General features: G+C 29.9%; 1 long non-coding RNA gene across 1 annotated transcript; it reads right to left on the reverse strand.

The window, feature by feature from the left end:
- Nucleotides 1–7,872: 7,872 nt before the first annotated feature.
- LOC114758362 (uncharacterized) lies at nt 7,873–12,404 on the reverse strand. The gene is made up of 2 exons (XR_003741782.1): nt 11,319–12,404; nt 7,873–8,269 (listed from the first exon to the last, which is right to left on the reverse strand). It is a non-coding gene; the product is annotated as an uncharacterized LOC114758362 (long non-coding RNA).
- Between the last annotated feature and the right edge of the window lie 7,366 nt (nt 12,405–19,770).

Below are 19,770 nucleotides of genomic sequence, written 5' to 3' on the forward strand. Positions count from 1 at the left end.
ATGAGGTTGTGACCGGTAAAAAGTATACCGTTTGAGGTAATTATTTGAAATAGCAAGAGACTTCAAAAGTGTATACAAAAATGAGGTTAAATGGTTGAAAGGTTGTACTAATTTATAAAATTAGTCCCGCAACCAAAAGGCCAGTAGAGTGGCTTTAAGAAATTAAAGAGCCGGTTTTGCCAATAAAAGGGTATTTTAGTAAATGAATTTTATGCAAGGCTTAAAGGAAGTGTTATGGGCTAAGAAAATTCATAGATACTCTCTAAAATTAAAGAGAATTTATGGATCTGACAGAAAATAATTACAGAGGCCAGAGCACTGTAATTAGAGAAAAGAAGTTAAACCCGGAGTAAAAGTGCACCGATAAAGTATTAATCAGAGTCTTGCACTTTACTTGGGCCACAAGTCGCCACTTGTCAAGCCTTTAATGGATGGTAATTAAAGCTTTCCAAGTGTCAAGCTACCAATGGAGAGGATCTTGACTTTGGAATTTAATTACATTATGATTTAAGTTAATTAAGAGAGAGGATTAAGATTAAGTAGGCTAATGACACTTGGCATAACATTAATGATGGTTGGTGGGATATTTTGTACACATTAATGAGCTCATCTCTCCCCTAAATCAGATGGGAATTTCGTGCAAGGCATGAAGAGAGGGAAAAAAAGAGAGTTTTGAGGGAAAACCAAGAGAAAGGCATCAACTTTGGTCATACAATCAAGGTTCAAGGTGAGTTCTTGGCTCTAGATGTGTTCTTGCCTTGGTTTCTTTCTCTTTTATGGTTGAAAATATGTCTTCTCTCCCTTTTGATAGCTGGTCGAAATGGTTGATGAGTGGGGAAGGGAGTTTGGTTGTTAGATCTTGCTAGAACACCTCAAAGTATGGTAGATCCAAGTGGATCTATGTGAAAATTGGAAGAATTACGTGCTGATTTGATGGATTTTTCGAATTAGTTACTGTTCATATCTGGTTCTGAAATTTGGCATGCTTAAAGTACACTCTATGAGCTTTAAATCCATGGGTAGAACACTTTATTTGGATATGTGTACGATTTATGGTGATTTTTCAAAGTTAGGGTTTGAAATATGGAAACAGTGTTAAGCTTTTGGAAGGGTGTCGAGTTCCGTACAATTCTGGTACTGTTCGGCGTAGAATTGGTTCCTGAAACTATTTTTCCTTTAAATTTAACTTAATTAGCTTTCAGTGAGACTTGGAAGCACTCAATTTGGATTTTTCTAGATTTAATTATGAATTTTGAAAGTTGATCAAAAATTCTGGAGATTCTGCGTAAACAGTACCCGCAAACCAAAATTTCCAGATTTGATCTTCTTGAATCTAAGGCCATCTAAAGTGGTCCTAATTGACAAGAAATGGATCATAAGAATGGGAAATGATGAGATTTATGTTAGAAAAGTTAGAAAGAAAATCATAAGACTAAGAGAAAGGGTTGAGGTTCAAGAGAGCTAGCTTTGAACTTTATGTAATCTAGTGGTCCTAATAGATTGTATGATCATTATGACTATGTTTAGGACCTTTGGAACATCCAAGAGAATGTTTGATGATGTTGACCGAAAGCTAACATGGTTGGAAAGTCAAGGGAGTCAAAGGAAAAGTAAGAGGAAGGCTTGAGGTGCAAGGTAGTGAACTTACCTATTGTCATTGCTTGATGTGGTATGCTTGTGTGTTGCCGTGTACATGTTATTGAATGTTATTGTGACATGTTTTAACCGCTGTAATTGCTATTCATGATGAGTAGATTATGTCTCCATGGCCATGCATCAAGAAGTTAGCTTTGAGCATGCTAGTATGTCACTAATTAACAAGAGAATAAACAAGTTGCGTGTAGTGCATGAGTATCCATTTAACATGATTAATATGGTATTGTTTGCTACTGAGATTCCCCCGAATCTCACCCCCTCCCTAACCAACCATTTAGGTCAATCAATGGTGGGCACTAATGGCATGAGAAGCAAGGAGAAGAAGTGGAGGGTTATTGATGCTAATTAATGATTGAAATTATTATTCAATGTATAATTCTCCTATGTTATGACTTATGTTATGAATGCCATCAATTCAATGTATGTGCTTAGGATGTTTATGGCATGAATGAAAGTATATGAGCATGAATGGGAAAAAGTAAGCCCATGTTAGGTATGCCAAAAAAATAAAAAGAATTAAAGTAAAGAGATATTAAGGGATAAAACGTAGGTCCTGAAGCAGTTAATTTCAAGCTTCAGTTCGACCTATCATATGAATGAGTTAAGCTACGGAATTTGGTACACTTATAATGCATATCCCAAGCTTTAAAATGAGTGGTAAATCACATCATTTGGATGTGTATACAATGAGATATGAATTTTTGAAGTTAAGGCGCAGAATCTGGAAAGTCCAGATTTTACCAAATGAATAGAAATTTTAATCCAATAAACTGTACGTTTTCAGTGAGGATGAGTTCAGTTGAATATTTTTCCCTTAAAGAGCATTGAAAGATATTTCTGTAGAATTTTGGAACACCTCCATATGATTTTTCTAGAATTAGTTATGATTTTTCAAAGTTGGACCTGTAATCTGAAAACTGGACAGTGAACAGTAATTTCTTGAAAATTAACGTCCAAATTGAAATTTTTAAGCTTAAGACCATCCAAAGTGGTCTGGAATGGTTCTAAATGAATGCTAAGGTATTATATAAGTAAGGTGTGACAAAAACTTATTAGCACCAGGGTATACTAGAAATTATCATACCAGAAATTAAGGTGGAGGTGCATTTCTAGAAGAAGCTTGGGCATCAATACAATTTCACATGGCCTCTCACTGCATTGGATCCGAGTCTTTCTTCTTTTCTCAGATTTAGAAAGCTGATTCATAGCAGTTTAATGTTGGTTCTGTTTGTCAACAAAAGTTGATCTTGTTGTTAAGTATTTAGCTCATTATCCATTAGGTCATATATTTAAATCTCGCTATCAATGTAAGGGTTTTGTTGGTCAGACAATTTATAAATATCTCTATTACTATATGAAAAGGGTTGGTTTTTTGTCTTATTGGTTTTTGACTTAATTCTCTTTTTATTAAATACTCTTCTGGTTCTATTCGAGAAGATTTTTTTTGTCCTATTTATAAGTTGTAAATTAGATTTTTTACATTGATACAATTTTATCATTTACTTATTATTGTGTGACTGTTATTTTCTTGAATATATATATACACACACATTAAATATTAGGACAAAGTTAATAAGATTTAGATTATATTTGGATTGAGGGAAAAGTTGGAGAATAGGGGGAAGGAATAGTCTAGCAAGGATAATAAAGAAGTTTAGTATTTTAGGGATTTTTTTTCTCCTAATATTGTTTCATCCTTAATTTTGTTCCCATTGAAAGTAAGGTTAAGATTTTCTTTATTTTGGTGAAATAGGCTGAAAATTACTTTATAAATAAAACAAGAGAAGTAAGTTAAGTTGTGGTTCGATTTGAATAATAAGCCATCTTTTTCACTGTGACATCGTGGTGGTGTTATTTTGGTGTTTCACATGTGGACAATATTTAGATGATTGGATGAGGATTTTTTATTTTTTTTAATTCAATAAATAAAATAATATTTTCCAGGCCATAAAACTAATTATTATTGTTATCTTTTTTCTTAAAAAAATAAATTGATTGTTATAGTTCTGTGTGATCCAAATTTAAATATTTACTAAATTTTTAATATAATTAAATATCATGATTAAAAAAACCGACAAAACTTTATTTAAATATTCAAATTTGACAGAAAATGAAGTTTGATTAAATTATTAAATCTAAAATATTATTGTGAAATACATAAGCCATTCAAAAAAAATTTTGATGTTCAGTCAAAAAAAAAATTCATCCAAATTAATTAATAAAATTATTTTGTGGGTTTACAAAACTGTTGTTGGCCACCATATTAAATTTCAAAGTAAATGCGCACATTTTTTTAAAAAAAAGAATAATAAGAGAATTAATCATTTATGGGTATTAGTCATTTGTAGACATAAAAGTTTGACATATAAATATAATTAAGAAAATATTTAATTCTTTATTTGAGATTTTTTCTTTGTAATTCTGCCAATAACACTGTTATATTTAATCACGCATTACACCCAAGTATAAATATTTTAATGAAAGTTCAAATAATGCAACATTGATAAGATAATTCATCTCAAATTCAAGTGCTTTGATGCATGCACTTACGGCTATCAATATCTCAATATACTAACTTTAGTAATTAATATAATAGCTAGATGAATAATTAATTTTGGATATTAAAAAATTAGTAAAGTTATAGTAATTTGTAACAAATGTGAAATAATCTTTATAGAGATAATTAACTTCACAAGGCATGTTATATAATGCCATGTGAAGTTAATTGAGATGAGAAAAAGGTGCTAGAATATATTCTAAGGTTATTGGGTGAAACATCCTTTCTTAAACCCTTTTAATATGCATCTAGGAGCATTACGATTCCAATAGATTATAAAATAAACCCATAAATTGAAGTTTGGGAGAATTATAATTAAGTCCCATGGAAGGAAAAAAAATTACAAAACAAGTCCCAAAGATTGTCATTCTCCACTGTAGAACTTGTCATTACAGACGGCTTAGGTTGTTATTGGGACTTTCTAGTAATTATTTCTCTTCTGTGGGATTTGATTGTAATTCTTTCTTGAAGTTTTGAAATTTGATTCTTGAGTTACTATTCACTAGTAAATTCCAGATTTTTTTGTCAAACTCTAAAAATTTATAACTAACTATAGAAAAATCGTAGTAAGGTGATCTAAGTCTTATTTGAAGCTCCTTCAATTCTCTATGGGAAAAAAATATAAATCTGGCCTTTAACCTTCTCAATTTATACAATTAATTTGTGAAAGTTTACTATTCATTTACTAAAAACTGTATTTTTCAGTTTCTCTGCCCTAATTTTGAGCAATTATAACTCTTAGCACACATATTCATTTTAAGTAATCTACCAGTTGTTGTAAAGCTCAGAATGTGTACTTTAAGCATGCCAAATTTTATGGGCAAATTCCATCTTTTACCTCACTTATACTCTGTCACAAATTCATGACTCATTTAGGAATAAATCATCTCTCCTTACTTGCATTAATAATTAATAATTATACATTTCTTGGCATGCAATGATTCCAACATACCCTTGATCATTTCCATGCATCATTAAGTCCATTCACACATGCCAATATCATTATTCATCATTACATTACATTATAGGCATGTTCATGCATACATTAACATCTACAAGAAATATTACATTACAATACATAAACACATTTCTCCCGTCTCTTCTCTTTTTTCTGTGATCTTCATGAATCCATTCCTCTTCCATAGGCATAATACCTATCATGGTTGGTTAAGGGAGGATGAGGTTCAGGAGAATCTTAGTAGCAAACATTACCATGATGTATGTAAGATAGATGCAAGTATATGACATGCTCAGTTAAACATATTTTCACATTTATAAAATGTCATGCAAATATGCTCAACATTTCAAATACACATGACCATGGATTAAACAAGAAGTAGGGTAACATTTAACCATTCATCCTTTCATTAATATCGAACAACATCAATATACAAGTATACACATCAAGTATACGAATAGGTAAGTTCACTACCTTGTGTCTTTAAATTGTCTCTTTGCACTACTACATAAAAGACATTTAATGGCGGTTAAAATGAGCTTTTCATGATGGTTTTGAGAGCATTGTTTATGCCATTGACCTAAAATATAGAGGATTTCATGGCGGTTTAACAACCACCGTGGTATATGACCACAGTGAAAAGTTTTTTTTTTTTTTAGCTTACCTTTCATCCTATTATCAGGATAGAACTAGGGAACAAAGCCACAAAGGAAGGGGGTTTGAGAATCAATTAACCAATAACCTATTAGTAATGGAAAGCATTCTGACAGAGCAAACGTAGATTCTTTCCTTGCCGTATAGCACCACTTAACTTCACTTGCAACCACTATATCGAAACCACTAATAAGACTTAATAAAGATAAAATCAAAGATTTAGATCTGATAAAATTCATGAATTTTAGGCTATTAAACTCTAATCTACAAAATGAGGGAGAGCGCAATCGGGTCTATTCAAGCTTTCAGGTATCAAAGTATGTTTAAGGAAGGAGAAGAACAAAAATCAGATCTATTTAAACTCAAAACAAACATCATATTTTTAATCAAAGAAAATAACCAAACTATGAAAACTATGAAACCCATAGAAAGCATGGAAGAGAAAGGGCAAAAAACTCACAAATAAGAATGAAGAGGATGACGCAACGACGACAACGATAGTAATAGCAATAGCAATAGTGATGGAAGAACATGGCAGAAATAATAGAAGCAAAGGATAAATGCCGGCAAATGTAAGAAGAGGGAGAAAATCGAGTGGGGACGCTAACGGGGGACCATGAACTCTAACTGTGAAAAATGAAAACTATTGCGCGATGGGTAGAGTCTTGAAATTCTGTTAGATTTTTTAAGGCGGTTTTTTTAAAAAACCAAAAAAACTACTGTAAAAAAGATTTTCAGTGTTTTTTTTAAAAACCGCCGTCAAAAGAACTTTTCATATTGGTTTTCTTGATAACCGCCTTGAAAAGTAAAATTTTCTTTCCTATAATTATAAAAATGCCACTATCATTTTTTTACAGCGTTTTTTCTGATGACCACCGTAAATTAGCATTATGAAAGCTCTTTTTTGTAATAGTGTTGCTTCCTCTTGCTTTCTTTGCTTCTAACCATCAAGATTGTTTGATCAACCTTCCAATTTCTCCCTAGCGAGATACACTACTCTTTGTTTTCCCAGTTAACTATATAAATTAAAGTCACACTTCTTCAAAAAGTTGAGCCACTACTATTGAATTATGCGAAGCATCAAATCCTAACCCAAGAAACACTTGTGTAACAAGAACAGGCATGAGTAGTTAGTAATGTTCAACTAGGTAAAGAGAGTTATATGATACTCTTCTTCAATCTTCTTTTTTACATAATTGATTAACTAGGTAAAGTCAAAGTCACTCTTCGTCAATTGACTTGAGCTTGTATTATATTCGGATACTCTTCATTATTCACAAACACACACACACAACTTTAATTTTTGTTCTGTTCTACGACTCACCCTTGTAAAGAGAGTAGATAGTCGTCACCCTTGTTCTCTACATCATCGGAGAGAGGAATTTAGCACGCTAGGCTAGGGTTTTTCAAAGAATACATATAGATTTGATTTGTGTTTGATTAGAGGCAAGCTCTGTCATATATAATGTCTAATCAAAAGAATTATGCGCCAGGAATCCATAGGAAAAACTCTTACCTTATGTTTGGTATGAGAGGATTTGAAAGGAGGAGAGAGGAGAAAAAATTTTAATGAGCTTAATTTAAAAAATTGGATAAATTGAGTTATACAATCAACTATCAACCAACTATATTCTTGAAAACTTGTCCAGTTGTTTAAAAACTAGTCAGGTGTGACACTATGACATCTGAATAGATTCAATTAATCAGATTTGAATAATATTTTGATTGAGATTTGGGTATATTAAATTAAATGAGGAGTATCATTGCTAAATGAAATTTCAGTTGAAGGCTCAAATAAAGAAATTAATAATTTATTTTGAATTTGAATAATATCTTAATTAGGATTTAAATATATTTAATTAAATGAAAATATCATAATTAAATAGTACATCAATTGAGGGCTTAAATGAAGAAATAATTAATTAATTTTAAATTTTCATATGTTCCTCCTAATTTCTGAATCTCTAATTCAAATCCCATTTGAATGAATAAAAAAAAAATCACACTTCTATAAGAAGTGAATCTTGAGATACCTGAGATAATATAATTTATTGGAATTTAAAATTTAACCAAATTTAATCAAATTTCTAGTTTTGATAAAGAAAAGATGTAAGTAATCTGTAATATTTTGCGAGGCGTCGGTTATCTTACATTTCTTTCATTGTAACTAGTCAACCGAAGGCCTTGGCACATTAATATATTTTCTAATGTTTACAATACCTTTTGTCTCTTTGCTTATGTATTCTTGTCTTCTCCTCATCCCTTATCTTCATCAGAAGCTTGCAGAGATGGCACCATGTTGGCTTGAGGCAGTACATGTCCCATTAATGCAGGCAAGGTACGTACGTAGATGATAAGCTCCTGGTCTTTAATTGTGTTAATTAATTAGTCTGTTTCAGATCAATTGTACTGGTAATAAGAGGGGGGGGGGAAGGAAGACGGCCCTGCAAATATATAAATAAATACACACATATACTTCTTGTAAAGATGATTGGGATAAAATACAATAGGAAATAAGCCCAAATCAAATTTGGTGTGAGCATAGTGCTTAAGTGACTCTCGTCCCTTAAGCAACTAGTTAGAGGTTTGAATCTGAAATCTTATATAAATAGAACAAACATAGTTAGAAGGAAAAGGATATTCCTGTTGGTTCTACAAAAAAACATTTATGAAATTTGCATTATATCCCTCTTGTGTAAAATATGAGTATTAATTAAACAACTAAATCACACAATTTAAAAAAGTTAAAATTAGTTAAAGACAATAAATATGTAAAATATGTAATTTATTTTCCTAAAATACCTTTATCTATGGAGAGGGCAAGTGGGAAAGAGAAAGAGTGAAAAAAGATATGAGAGAGAATAAGCAAATAAAAGAGATGAAAAAGATATATATATATATTAATTAATTAAGGGTAAAAATGAAAAAAAAATGCATCAAATGATGATACAAATCCAAATTGTATCTTATGAAAAAACAAACCACACTCTTTTAAAGATTTGATCCTTATCTTTTGAACCAAAGTAAATTCTCATCATTCCCAGTTTTGAAATGACGCAACTCATTTCTTAAACTTGATGTAATAATATAGGGAAAAACATGTATCTGATTTGAACTTAAATCCCAACAATGTCTCTAAGAAGAAGGCCAATTTATGTGGTTGCTTGAATTTCATCTTTGAGAAATCATATATGAACTCACCAGCTCTCTGACAAGTCTAAACAAAACAATTATATATATAGGGTCGTATATATTAGTTTAAGCAAGATGCAAACTAATGGACTATGGAAATATATTTGTTTGACAAAAAAGACAAGTATTATTTGAAGCTCTTTTTCCTTTTAAAACCCTACCTGACTTTGAAGTTGTTTCCTGCTTCACTATGGATGAACATCGCTTTAAAAGATTAGATCTAACCATCAATTTGGTCGAAATCCAAATTAAAACATAAAGGAAAAAAATTAATAATAATATTCAAAAGTCTTTATGTACCAATTAATGAGTCAGCTAATGATTAATGATGATGTTTAATAGAATAGCAAATATTGGATACTTGTTGTGGTCCTTATTATAAACACCTACTAAAAACTTTGCATGCATTAATAAAGTTGAAATTAGTAATTTCTCTAAAATATTAAAATTTTCTTCAATAGAAGTCAATATAGTCAGAAGAGTTTGGTTAGTTAGGAAGTTATATAATTAGTTAGTAGTATGTCTACTGATTTTCAAGCAATAACTATATAACGCCAATGCCAAACTCCTAGAACAACTCTAAAAATTAATAAGTTGGTTGACCATATTTGCCTAAAACACATAACACACAATATATTGAAAAAATAAATTTTATTTTTTGTCACTATGACAGATATATAATTGCGGTTTTAACTTTGTTCTCCGCAGAATTTTCTTAAAATAATCTAGTGGTCATCATTCTAAAAGTGTTTTTTAGTATTATGACCCAAAGTTTTTTTTCCTCCGAAAAATAACAAAATATACTGAACCTGAGTTCTTATGAAATATACGTTGAAATGACGGATGAAGAGATAAATTATTAGAAAATAAATTAATTAATCTTTAGAAAAATAGAATTACATACAGAGGATTAAAATAATGTTTTATTTTTCCAATCAAAATGCATGCAAGCTGGCCTAAACCCAAAATTAAGGGCAAAAGTAAGAACAAAAGCAGAAAGAACTGGCTTTGATTTAGGCTATTGTTTGTGTGTGTGTGTGTGAGAGAGAGAGAGAGAGAGAGAGAATATTGAATTATTGGACCACATCAACATGTGTATACTATAAACGTTGCTTATTTATGTTTCAGAATTCAGATTCATCATTCATGTGACTCACAATAAATGTTCCCAAAAGAAGCAAAATAAACGTATTCTGCCCGTTTCATAATATTTAGGAGTATCTTTTTAGGGGGAAAAAATTGTTTCATATTATAGTATAGGTCCTTTATATATATTCTCAATTACAAAGCAACATCTAATATTATTTTTTTTATTTCACCCTTAAAGTAAAATTAAATATCCTTCGAGGCTTGATAAATTATACAGTTAGAAATATATTTGAGAGGTAAATTATGTAAAGTATATCATATTTGTACATATTTATTAATTTGTGTGCAATATGCAAAATGATGATAAGTACTCTTCTGTTGTAAAAAAAAAAAAAAAAAAGATAAGTACTTATCTGGTTCTCATCATTAGTCACTTCCAACATATTTTACCGAAATTAAGAAAAAATTTAAATTTTATTAACTTATTTTAAATTTTAATAAATTTTCGAATTTATTTTTATTTAATAACAAATAAACATTTCAAGAAAATAACAATTTACACAATGACAGATGGAGGGTAAAATCATTAAAAAAAACAAATGAAGATTAAACTGTGTATTCAAGTGAAAAAATTAATGATATAACTTATAAATATAATAAAAGAACAAATCTTATTTCAATGCTTTATGAATAAGAGTGGAAGAGTATAATGAAAGGAAGGGAGTCGATGGAATGGAAACAAGTCAGTATTTATTGCCCTCAAAAACATTAAATAATATTAATAAATAAGAAATTACTGTATTATTTTTTCCAAGACAGAAACACTTCCAAATTCACCTAACACGTGCACATGTACAGACAAATCGGTTTGCAGCCCTGGAATCTTCAATATAACAACTGCCCTCTAACTTTGTCTTACACACACACACACACATTTTCAAATTTCCATCGTTAATTATATATTCCAATCTCTCTCTATACATCTATAAAAATCTCAATCTCTTGATTAATTTGTTAAAGTCATCCAAAGGTAACAAATTAAATTAAATTAAAATTGACCTTTCCAACGTATAAATGTGAGTAAGATTGTTATTGATTGGCCAAAAAAAAAAGTAAATTTGTTATTATATTGCCCACATGGATATCTAATATATAAAAAATATTAAGGAAGGAGAAGAATAAAATATGAAAGTGTGAAAGATTAATATATACCTGAAATAATTAATGGATTCAGGGCTTGAGAACAATCCCAGAGAACTCAGAAAGTTGAGAAATGGATCTGTCGGTATTTGAGTGATTGAAGCTGCAAGATGACCTGATAGAACCTCATCGATCTCAATAATTACCAGCTGGTTTGATTTGTTCTTTTGAGGTTTTATAAGGATTTAATTCATTCTAATTAATTCTGTGAAATTAGCTTGCCTCTCAATGGGGATCACTTCAAAGGGCCAAAAAACAGAAAAGTCATTCGGTTTGTGGTTATGGAGAAAGAAGATGTGGATGTAGTATTTTTCCCGAATTATTTTAATTAAAGATTAGAGATACATCACCAGAACCATTTCTTAGTTTAATTTATTTCGTTAAGTTTCTTTAATTATCTTTTCTTCTTCATAATAACAAATGACTTATTAAAATCCTTCCAAATATTTTGAATTACTGTGTCCTCCTCTTCTTGAAGCTATACCCTTCCCAGTAATCTCAATGACAAATATAATTTCAGTGAATCTAAAATCGATTAATTAACCCTCAAAATTCCCCCTCTCCCCCCTTCTCAAAGAAAAAAGAAAAGAACCAAATCTAGGTTATTAACGAGATCTATACATAACCCTTTTCGTTATACAACAAGAATTGCTCGTTTATTTTCAGAAATCAATGGCCAAATTAATCTCTGGACTGAATCAAGACTAATACAAACTCTAAAATCCACCAGTGGAACGAATCTTCACTATATATATATATATACTGATTGATGTATATAGACAAGAGGTATGTTTTATATATATAAATATAGAAGTAGTGTGGTTGGTTAATTACCAGATCATGCTGGCAGCTTCAAGCTCTCAGACCAACAACTTGAGAATTGAGAGAAGAATATCACCATATTCATCAGCAAGACGAAGAATTCTAAGTTTCGGGGAGATTGAGGAAATGAAATCTAGGGCGAAACACAGACACAGAGGTGAGGGATGATGGGAGAGAAGGAAGAAACATGGAAATTGAACAAAAGGGCCTCTCGTAATTATCTCTGATCTGTTTCCTCTGGGCGATGATGATGGATCCATAAGAAGGCTTTTTATTTTGTGACACTGTGCCATAGAGAGAGAGAGAGAGTTGGTATTTAATGGAGGGTTTTGGTCCTTCCCTTCCCTTACAGCTATCTTGACACTGACTCCTTCTCTCTCTCCCACATTCTCTCTCTCATACATATACCCAAATACAAACACCTACACACAAGCACAGATTGGAATCCGTAGGTTTTAACATTGTTAAATTTATTATCCTTGTTACGTAAGCTGCTTAATTAATTTGGATACGTACGTTAAGGAAATTTGATAAATTATACCATCAAGGGTTGATATAATATTTTCTTCCTCAAATTTTAAATTCATGATTTTAGTTCCTGGAATTTAGAAGTTCTTAAAATGTTAGTTCTATAGCGGTGTCAAAATTATATTAACCTATTATTTAATTATAACAAACATGACTTGATCTTCCTAAAATACTCTTATATAACATTATATAACATTAGATTATATATCGGTTTATAAGTTAAGTAAATTAATTTGAAGAAAAATTATACATGTTAGAAATAAAATGAAGAGAGGCTTTATATCTAGAATCCATTGCCAACTTCTTAAGTACTCCCTCCGTTCCTTATTATAAGAGACATTTGATGTTTATGGTATGTTCCCATATATAAGAGACATTTAAAAGTTATCTCTATTTTTTTGTATTGATTTCCTATTTTATCCCTATTTATTTTGTCTCCAACTCATACTCTCTCTCCCTCCCACTTCTCTTTTTTTCAATAATTTAATTGTTCTCTCTCATACTCTCTCTCCTTATTAATAGGGGCATTGTTGGAAAAAACATTATACTTTTTACACATTAATTGTCCTCAACTAATTTTAACTGTTTTTTTTATCAACGTGATTTGGTTATTTGTCTCTTATAATAAGGAACGGAGGGAGTAGCTTATAAAATCAAGACTGAAGTATAGCATGGACAGTAACAAAATAAAATGGTTTGAACTCTGCAGATGATATACATATACTCATCTAGTCCTTAATATAAAACATAATCAACTAATTTGAGTAAATTGAGGATGTTAGTTAAATTGGTTAATATGATATTTTTTTTCTAAAATATCCTAACCATTTTTCTTAATACCCTTCCTTCCTTTCTTACGTGATTATTATTGAGGGAATATTAATAAGATTAATTCAAAAAAAATTGATAAATATGTAAAATATGTCTTATATATACAACCAACGTCAATTCTCAAATTAGGTCCTATATTAAAAATTACAGGAGTATATATTAATATAAAGTTAATGCAATTTAAAGTTTTTTTTTAGTTCATGTAAAACATTTGAAATGCCTGATAAATAGGAATATATGAGTAAAAGTTATGGGGAAAATGTCGCCTAAATGAGCTCCATAATCTTTATTAGATAATTTTGAAGAAACGAGAGTGTCAAAGAAAGTAATAAATGATAGGATAACTATAGTTAATGAAATGACTTTGACAAAGAATGTTAAAAAGATTTTAAAAAAATTCCCTCCAGTTTTAAATAACGTGAGACCTAGTTAAGAGGGTTTGCTTTAGTCCTAGCTTAATATAAAATTTTAATCCACTATATCTCCCAAACTTGTATTTTTTTTCCCCAACAATTCTTATTTTTTTTCCTCATATAAAAGGGTTTTACATCAATAAAAGGAGTTTGTAATACAAATGATTAAGAATGATATTTTAGAAAAACATATAATCATTTTTTTTTTACATATTTAGCTTAAATAAATTTCTTAATTTTTATAAATAATTATTTAACTCTTTTTTTTTTTGCAACTATTTAACTCTTATATAGGATTAGATGAAGTATAAATTTTTAAGAATATATTAACATAATAATGAAAGTTTACTGCAGAATATACTATTAAATTTGCAAAATCATTGAAACAATATCTTTAGATTAAAATAATTCTTTACCACATGGCGCTGTTGAATAAGAACCACAATATCTTCCTTTTTGTCACAAAGATAACAGCTGTGTCCATTGACTTGATTATTTGAGCAAAAAAAAAAAAAAAAGACTTGATTATTCGTCTAGTTTAACAACTTCTAAACATAAACAATTCAAACACAATTAAAAATAGAGCGTCAATTATTGTAAAAAAAAAAAAATAGAGCGTCAACACTCAACTATAGAAAAATTAAATGGATTATCAATTAATAGTTATTGAACATGGCAAGTCAAAATGTTTTTTTTTTTCAATAATTACTTTATAGTAGCTAACAATTACTATAGATTATAAACCCTGGGCCCACCAAAATAAAAACACAAAATTTATTGCCTCTCATTTGGTACAACTGTCATATGCATAATGTCTACTAAAAATTTAAAACATAGAGGCAAGACATGGTCCTCATCGACCATAGAAGCGTCACTGTTCACTAAAAAGCTTCACACACACTTTTGGCTTTTTCTCATATTACACCTATTTGATTTAATTTAATCTTACCCCAAACATCTATTAAAGAACATGTCCCCATGTGATTTGAGACTACTCAGCCCTTTATACAGCCAATTAATTTAATTATCTCCTAGTAATCAATATTCAAACATTATTAAGAAAAGAACTGGTTATACTAATTCAAGTTTTGGTGCAAGCATTGTAAGCTCTCATCATTTAAGTAAGTAGTTGAAAATTCAAATCCTAACACTTACGCATGCACATAACAACCTACTATTCTAGTTCTATTTATAAGACATTTCTATTATATTTCATTAGAACAAAAAAACTTGAAATCTCACTAGTCTAAAAATTAGTAACTTTTCAACTTTACCCCTATTTAATATATGTTCTTTACTTTAATTGCTTGTTCTCATGAATAATAAATGAATAGTACAATTGTACATTTATGTGAAATCAAGAGGAGTAAGGAGGAGGGATTTACTTTTTTTCTCTTAGCGTATAGCTTGTGAAAAACTAGTTTCTGCTGTCTTAAAACCTAGTTACAACACATTCAAATCTTAAAAATGGAGAATCACTAATGAAAATTTTTACACTCATGAGTCTAACTTGACTCAAATTGAATTAGTTAGACCTAGTGATATGATTAAAAATAGTGATTGAACAGAGCGTGTGTGCGTGCATATAACAACACCAAATAATGACTATATGTATATAACTAAAAAAGAAGAACAAAGGGAGAAAACAAAGGAAGGAAAGTAGGGCAAGCAGGTTGGTGAGAAATCAGGTGTGTCCTGCAAATTTTGTCTTAAGCTTTGGAGCATTTATTTGACAAACAATGACATATGCAGTCACACATCTAAATGAATGGAAGAAAAAGGACCACACAAATATATATATATATAAAATATGCACCTTTATTATTTATTAGAGGGTTCATCATGTGTGTGTAGGCTACTAGTGGATAAGAATCACATGGCTTTGCTTTTGTAATTCAGCTCAATAATCTCTCTTGAATCTTCCACTGATTAAGGTCCCTTTGTGTAATGTGGTGGTTGCGAATATAACCCTTGTTTAAATGTTGTTCCCTCACCTTTATTACCAAACACATTAATTAATTATATAATACTACCTCCGGTCTTAATTATAAGATTTTGTTTATAGACTATAAATGATGTCTTATAATTAGAACCAAAGGTAGTACCTCATGTCCTTAATTACTATAAGAACTAGATAACTAACTTGGAGAGATTAAGAAAACTGATTAAATTGGTTAATTATAACAAATGTGTGTGTGTGTGTGTTTTTTTTTAAATTATCCTATTTAATCATGTGCATTGATATTATTCTTTGGCAATAACCCTTACAATTAATAGGGATATTTTAGAGAAAACATTATAGATTTGTGTGACAAAGTTGCTTGAGGTCTTATATTTATGACCAAATACAACCTTCTAATCAACTCTTATATTAAGGATTGATGGTAGTATATATAGGGTTAATTGTAGTTTTCAATCACCATTTGTTATGGTTATATGAATTAAATGACTGCATCTATGATAATATATTCATAAAAAAGATAGAAACATAGTTTTTTAAACATATATATGATTGAAAAAAAAATAAAATCTGATTCAGTAGGGCTTCTCTTTTTTTTATTTTCCATGTCCCTGGTCCCAGTTTGAGCCTCTGATTATATATGTACACTCCCTCATGATAAGATTTTTCTGATGCCTATTGCTTTTCCCCTCAATATGGATCATCTCCCGGATTAGGGTAAAGATACATAAAAACCCTAGTTTAGCCACCCCTCCCCCCAACAAATTACCAAACTCATTAGGGTTTCTTGGTTTTGAATCCTCTACTCATTTTCCCCCTTTTCCCTTCTCCTCATTTTCATCCTCACCCTTAAATTATATTTAATATTTTATAAAACCATTTTTCTATTTTTATATACTCTACCGTTGTAAACTGTCTAGATGAAGTTTAAACTATCTATTTTTTATTTAATAATATAATGTAATTCTGTAATATATTAAATTCCAGCTGTTCAATTTTTAATTTAGAGATGGGGATGAGATGAGGAGAAGATCAAAAAGGACAGGAAGGATGAGGAGATGATCCAGATCCAAGGTTCCCCTGTAGCTTGTTTTCATAGTTAATTGGAAAAAAAAAAAACCGCAAACACACACAAATATATAATTGTTTGATTTTATATAATGAGCATCCTTTTTTTGCCTTAACTTTCTACTAGCATTTCTCTGAATTAATGTTGAAAAGTATTCAGTTTATTGCAGATACTTCCCTTTTGTTTTCTGTATGTGGTCCTACTTTGGGCATTATTTGATCAAACGCATTAATTAATTCCTTAATTGATGCGATGTTTCTTATATATCTGTTCTGTTCCTTTTTCCCTGTTTTATTAATCTCAAATTTCGATCCCTTGATCATCTCCCTGATTTGGGTAAAGATACATTTTTTAAAAAGTAAAGTTGTGCTGTTTGGCATCATGATTTTTTTTAATCTAGAGGACTTCAAAAACTTTTTAATGGCTAGATGTTTGTGTAGTGTGTGTATAGATAAGTTTTTGAAAATTTATGATACTCAAGCATAAAACACCTCTTTTTATTTAATTTGATTCTTAACTTAATTTGTTACCAGTTTTTTTTTTAAAAAAAGATTTCATTAAAAATTAACTTGAAAAAAATTAAATTTCAACCAAAAAATATTTAATTAAAATGTTATTCCTTTCCCCCCTTCATTTTCTTCATAACGTACTAAAGAAATATTTGAGACTCCAGAGAAGAAGTTTAAGAGACACACATTTAATGATTTGTTCTTATTTTTTGTTTCAATTCAATAGTAGTGACGACCAAGTAGATGTAAAGAATAGTTAAAATTGTTACATTCTAGTTAATTATGATTTATGCCCACTCCTCAAGATGAGAACATTTAAAAACATGAGAAAGATCGAAGGCAATAACATAAAGATTCAGACGCATTCGAAACTCCCATTTATTTATTCACCCATCAGACAGAGAGATAATAAAAACATGACGAACGTTAGCACAACAATAGCAAGTTTTATCTTATTAGGTGGGGCTTACTACACGGGTCGCATGATATTATTGTATTTTATCAACAATCAAATTCTTAGATAGATTGTAATTAAAAGATCTCGTTTAATAATCTTATTAAGTATTCTCTTCGATCTTCCTTAGTCTCTTTTCAAATAACTCCATACTATTTAATCTACATTCCTTAATAGCGTCTGGACTTATTTGTACAAGAAAAGATAAGATTTGAAATAGTTGGAAGAAGGGCATGTGTGGCATCTATGTAAGATAGTATAGGCATAGATGAATTGAAGAATAAGAAGGCAAACAAAATAAAATAAATTGAGTATTTGAAATCGAAGGGAGAATAAATATATAAAATGATTCTCCCTCAAATCCTAAATATAAGATATTTTTAACCACATCGCTATAAAAAAAGGAGTTAAGTTCATCGCTTCATTAAAATGATTTTAAAATTAAATAAGTTTTCATATTTATCTCTAATTAATGTCATCCATTTAAAAACCTTAAGAACTTACGCAAAGTGACTTATAACTCTGGGACCCTCCAATGACAGCTTTGTTCACATGCCATTTGCTCTAAGTTGCTGGTGCTGGGTGTTGATGTCGATATTCTAACGATATATGAAGGCCACGCCAACTAAATATATCAATAGACACACCTCAGTACAACTACACGCGTGCGCCCACACAGATATATATATATATATATGTTAGTATTTTCTTTTTATTTATGTTCAATCATAGATCACATAGAGTACTCTCCTATGTATATATATGTATGTGTTATTCACTCGACCACATAAAACTATTTTCAATTTTTCTCTTTTAGTGCTTTGAATAATATATTATTTCCTTGAAATAGATTTTTTTTAACTAAAATGTACATTTAACTTGATGATGAAGAGTCAACTATCTCCTTTTTAAATGGTATGGTTCTTATTATAAGTCACTTGTAGAAAAGAAAATTGTACTAAATATAAATTATTTGTAGAGTATTTGATAATCGTTTTTTAATTTTATCGTTATTTATTATCATTGGAAAGAGAGAAGGAGGAGACAGATGTGAGACTGACTTGTAAATGCAGAAAAGAAAACTTTTAATAAAGGTAACTTTAAAATTTTTTACCAAATATGCGAGAATAAATTAAAAAACATAAAAAAAGTAAAAACAGAACTAAAGAGGCATTAAATTAAATCTATATATCTTTATAAAAAGCATGAACTTTTTTCCAAACCCATATAGATAGACCTAGGGCTGTTGGCCAAGAAAAAAATATCTAGGGTTTAGTTAAATTAAATGGGAGACAATTTGAAGGTGACAAGTTGCAGAAGGGGACAAGAAGGGTTGGGAGGTGCATGGAATGGCTTTGACTTTTTGGAGCTTTGGGAAAACGAACAGAAAGGTGTTGTCTCGTGTGAGCTGCCTCTTGTTGGTACCGCGCGCATGCACCATCATCATCATTCATTATGGAATCTTTCCTTTTTGTATTCAAAACTCACAAAATGACAAAAACCGCATGCAACTCCGATTAACATTATTAAATTATTTAATTACCAAGTATTCAGGATTTGAATTCACATGTGCCTGTCCGGTACTTAATATAAAAGTTAATTAATAAATTTAAATAGATTAAAAAAATTAGTTAAATTAATTATTTATAATGAATATATGTCATTTTTTTAAAAATATATTTGCTAATTATGTATATTAACTAAAATTATCATTTAATAAAACATTTAATATGTGTAACTATTACACATACTATCTTAAGAAAAATAGATATATATGAAAGACAAAGCGGATGTTAAACTATTTTTTATATTAAGAACTAGGGGTAGTATAATATTATTCCTAATATATAAGTCACTTTCAATACGTTTCATTTGAAA

This window comes from Neltuma alba, unplaced genomic scaffold (genome assembly GCF_004799145.2).
Source record: "Neltuma alba isolate B1F8T4 unplaced genomic scaffold, ASM479914v2 tig00010689_pilon, whole genome shotgun sequence".
NCBI lineage: Eukaryota > Viridiplantae > Streptophyta > Magnoliopsida > Fabales > Fabaceae > Neltuma > Neltuma alba.